Genomic DNA, 5,453 nt, shown 5'->3' with positions numbered 1-5,453 from the left:
GCAGGGTTGCCAGGTTGCCAGATAAATCTGGGAATGCCAGATTTTTCAAGTGTCTGCCAGAATAAAGATTCGCCCTTCTCTGTGCCAGATATTGACAGATTTTGCCAGATTTTTTACTTTAAGCCATTTTTGTACAACTTTTTGATTAAAATGAATGAATTTTATTGCAAATAAAATAAAATTGATTGTGTTTTCCTTAGAGATAATGTAACTTATCATTTTTGTGCCCATTAGGATGGCTCGACATGATCGATTTTTCAGAACAAAGTTTTTTCGGTCCCTTTTGGGTCCCTGAACAACCCCCCAAAATTTGGGAGCGATTGGTTCAGCCCACACTTTGCGCAAAGCGATTCAATTTTGTATGGGATTTAGTATGGGAAAACCAACTTTTTTCTATTTAATCAGGGTGACCACTCAAATTTCATTTTCAAATTCCCGACTTTTTCCCGACTTTTTTTTCAGACTTTTCCAGAATGCTCAAATAATAGGCATTTCTTATCTAAAGAATGATTTCACACAAAAAACTTTCTATAAGAACAGTCAATATTAACCACCGAAAAAAAATCTAAATGGATTTAAAAAAAATCCAAACATAGGCATTTTTTGTAAATACAGAAACTAAACAACAAATAAAAAAAAACTTCAAAAATTGAATTTCATTATTTATGATTCAGAGTAGAAACACAAACAATTAATCTTTGAAAAAATAATCGAAAGTTCAACAATACTTATAACTTCCATGTTATTTTTTAAATTGGCAAACGTATAGTTTTTGATACTTCGTTTCAACTGGAAATGACACAAAGTTAAATATAAGTGAACTTAAAATAGCGTTCCAATTTTTTTTAAACTTCATCATTATTTTAAAACAAAGAATGCTTAAAACATGACTGCTGTTATTATTCATTCAAAGGATTTAGAAAAATGTCAAGGAATGCATAAAAAAACGTTTTTGCCAAGTTCCCTTTTTAATTTTGTAATTTTTGATATTGAATTTTCTAATCAATGTTAATTTATCTAGTGGTCAGTATTTAACTGTTTTTTTTTCAATGATAATTCAGTTTGATATGATTTTATATTTTCCCACTTATTTTAAGCAAAATGTTTGAAGACATTTTTTTTTTAAATTGCAATAACTGAAATTTTCTTGGATTATTGTTATTTTTTTTTGCAATTTCAATATATTATTTATGTTTTCAAAACGAAAAAAGTTTTTCAATTTTGGATTTTATTCGATATTTAAGTTTTCCGAAAACTGAAAATAAGCTTTATCTATGGTAGGTAATTTACCCATACTCACAAAAAAAAGTTCAATGGCAACATTCGGAAAAAAACAAATTTTAAATTACTAAATGAATTTAGTTAAACAATTAAAAATATTTAAAAAAAAAACCATTGCCAAACTCAAGTTAGAATCTGTTTTCAAATATTCAATTATGTGACAAAATTAAATAGAATCATAATTCTTAGGCTCTATTTTTATATCAGTTTTTCATTAACTTTACCTCTTGTTTGATGAACAAAAATTAATAGCGATCATTTGATTCATAAAAAAATATTATGAAAATCTGTGTCAAAGACTCCAATATTCATTAAGATTTTGAATGCCTCAAATTTATTGAAATAGTGAAAAGAACCTTGAATTTAAAGTAAGTTACTAAAGCAGAAATGAGTGAATTCAATTTGAAAATTGTACAAAATATTACAAAATAATTCAAGAGTTAAAAAATAATTTTCAAACAAGTATGCTCAAAATTTCCGACTTTTCCCGACTTTTTGATAAAAAATCATAAATTCCCGACTTTTTCCCGATTTTTGGCGGATTTAGGCGAATTCCCGACTTTTTCCCGACTTTTCCGATTTCCCGACTTGATTGGCCACCCTGATAGTATTTTGATTTTTATAATTTTCAGGTTTCACTCAATTTTAAAACCAATACCGTAGGAGTGTAGCCCTGATTGTCCTCTAAAACTTTCTGGAAGAAAGTATGGTTCTATCTCTCTTCTGAAAAAAGATATAGCGTTTTCAAAAGTCCGATTGGAAAATAAGTCAGGAAAATTATATTTCCTGACAACACTGGCAGTACATTTACCTAATATGAGTACGACACTTATTTCTAACTCGTTTTAAGTGCATCCTAGGTAAATGGTGTCTTCTGGAAAGTTGTTGTATATAAACAGGGCCTATCTTTTGAAAATATTGACGCCCATACAACCAGTAAAACCATCTGAATTCTACAAACTTTTGGATTGATTTATACCCTCCCTCCCCTTCACCACTCCGAATTGTTAGATTTCCGTCTGCCAGATTTTGCCAGATTTTATTCGATACTTTGCCAGATTTTTCAAATTTTGACCTGGTAACCCTGGCCGAGCGGGTGCTCACGCGGCGTTCGGCCTACTTCGTGTCGCGGTGAGTGACCGACGCAGACGACGGCCAATCTCGTCTGGTCGTAATTTCGGCTAAATTTAGAACCCGCCGGTTCAGTGTCGCGTCTGGCGGCTGCCGAGACTGGTGCTGGGCGCGGTTCTCCGCGCCGTGTGCCCGTAACTCATCGATTAAGATTAAAGGATTCCTTTTTGCTTGGTTTTTTTTTTTCGGGGATTTATTACCGTCGGAGGCGGCTCCCATCACAAAGGGGGGATCGAAAGGGACCAATTTTAGACATTTTTCGCGTGGCGTCAAGACTTTTTTTCTTCTTTTTTTCGGGAAGCAAACTTTGGTCACGTTTGCGCCATGCGTCACGACGACGAAGTCGTCGGCGTCTTCTGTGTGTTTGTGTCTACTTGTACCGGAAAAATTGCACGAAGGGAAAAAAATCATAGCGCCGAGATTTTTATTGCACATTTCACCTTCTCGTTGTGAAAAGTTGTTTGGGTTCACCTGTTGGTGGAAATATCCCCGCGCCCCTCCTCCTCAATTCAACGTAGGAGGAAATTGTGTGCAACGATGGAAAGCGGTTGGAAAATGCGGTGAAAAACAGGCGAAAAGAAAAACATTGCACATGACGGTTGACGGAGTTGTACCGTGTGGATGATGCCATACCTGTCTGTCACACGAAGAGGTAGAGCGCCATGCAGCATGAAACTGGCACGGCCGGGCCGACTGTTTGTAGCAAGAAGAGAGTGATTTAGCAATCTAGCAGATGATTGTCACTCAGAAACAGAAGGTAGAGCTGCCTGGATGTTCTGGGTTATGGGCGCGCAGCGAGCGTTGCTTGTGGCTGACGGTAGAATGTTGGGTGGAATTTGAAGTAGGCTGGAATGTTTCTCTTGGGAAGTTTTTTTGCTTATTTTTTTCTGAATAGATAAAGGGGAGAGTTTATGTGTGCCAATTCTTCATTTAAATAAGTTTGTCTGGATTTCTAACTGTATCAGCTTTCTCTGTCAATTTCTGACTATTTGAATTTAATAAAGTTTTTCTGATTTCAATAAATCAACGACAAATAATTCAGTGGTTCAACAGTATTGTAAAATATAAATATTAATATATTTTTGGAACAAGCATTTTCCAGTAAAGAATTTTGCACCATGAAAATAGAACAGTTTCTTTCTGTTTTCAGCTGGCATGAACCTTTTTCACTTTCACGCGAACTCATTTTGTGTGTATGTGAAAATCCAAAGTTCCATTAAAACAAACTCAAGGTGATTTCAAAACATCCAAAAAGCAAAAAATAATGGTTGATTTGACCGAGAGTGTCCCATTTCATGGGTTACGAAAATCTCGGAAACGGGATATTTTCAACAAAAAAAAAAACATAGCGGGAAATTGGGAAGGACGAGAAATTGATCGCTCTTATTGGACCTTTAAAAAAAACTCCAGAAGTAGCCATTTTTGATCAGGTCGACGTCGTCGTGCTATCTTGTCGCACCCGCCATTTTGACGTTCCGAGAAAAACGCGTTTTAATGTTTGACCTTGAATATTCAAAAACGAGAGCATGCAATGTAAACAATAACAAACACGTTTTTTTTGGCTCACCATTCTGTGCATTGTCCCAAAGTTTGGTTGAAGTTGGTTGCTGGAGTCCCGAGTTATAATTACAAATGTTTACGGTAGTCTAGCTTGTACGTGTGACAAACGCATCCTGACTTTCCTGGCCTGAAATCCCTTTGGCCTTTTGTCGCACTTACATCAATTTTCATGGAGTGACAAGATAGCACGACAAGATTGAAAATACATTCATATGTAAAGTGACAAAAATGCACGGAGTTTTTTCGGTTTTTCTTGAATATCTCAGGATTGAAATCGAATTTTGGGGATCTGTGAAGGTCAAAAGGTGAGGCATTGTGAGCTGCACAAAATGGCGTTCTTAACTCAATTTGGCCCAAAATGCACGTACGACAAGTTAGCACGATGGCGACGAGGTGTTCGTCCATGTTATGCTTTGTTAGCCGTTGAGTTTTAGCTTTGTTATCATAAAAGAAGTCTACAATACTCATCGAAGCTAAGCGTTTTTGATCTGCGGTCAAATACGCCGATCGCTTGCTTGTTACGGCGGTAGACCAAAAGATTTTAACTTCATGGAGTCCCGGGGTTGAAAATCATCGTTACGACTGTAGACTCATTTGTTTTAATTCCAAGAAGTTCTGATCCAGAAAATCCCAATAAACTGTTTCAATGACATATTGTAGCCTTCCATACTCACTGAAGCAATCTGTGTAGGATAGGTTGTCAAAACCTTGAAGTTTTTTACTTGTTTCTTAGGTAAGTGTCTTGCGCAAAATGTTTCCGATACCAATTTTTATCGAGGAGGGAAACATTATCCCAGAAGAATATTTGCAACGGCGTTATTAAAAAAATTATTGAAAAGTTTTTTTTTCTTTCACACATATTAAATTAAAAGGAATCTCACGAAAAACCAAAATTCCATGGATTTCACGCGTTCCACGAAATCGTGAAAACTCACTTACCCCTCAGATATTTAATGTAATTGTTCTAATTTTTTTAAATGAAATAAAAACTAGATTTCAAAAATCAAGTTAAATTTTCAATGAATATAAAGCTTAAGGAACACAAAGTTAAATCATCATCACAATTATGTTTCTACCAAAAAAATATTAAAAATCAACAAATTTATGAATTTTTTTTTTTTAATGTGAGACCACATTCTCGACCCCCGGTTCTTTTGTGGTCTCTATTGCAAGTTTCTCCTCGTCAAATGTTGTGTTATAAAATTTTGTTTCTTGTTCTGAGTTTCTGCAATAGAGAAATTTAAGCATTTTCATAAGATAAGTTTGGGCAAATATTTTTCCAATGTTTATATCCCTTGACTTTGGGCAAAGTCGAGAGGAGGCACCACACGGTACCACACATCAAACTTTTACAAGACATCATAATGTTTGATACATTTATCAATCATGCTAAAAATGATTATTGACGTAAGAAAATGCATTTAGTTTTCAGATGAGTGCATGTCTATTTTCTTTGAAATTTTTGAAACAGTATTTTTTTC

Source organism: Culex pipiens, chromosome 2 (genome assembly GCF_016801865.2).
Source record: "Culex pipiens pallens isolate TS chromosome 2, TS_CPP_V2, whole genome shotgun sequence".
Taxonomy (NCBI): Eukaryota; Metazoa; Arthropoda; class Insecta; order Diptera; family Culicidae; genus Culex; species Culex pipiens.
The sequence above is the reverse complement of the archived record's forward strand: the minus strand, read 5'-3'. Positions refer to the sequence as shown.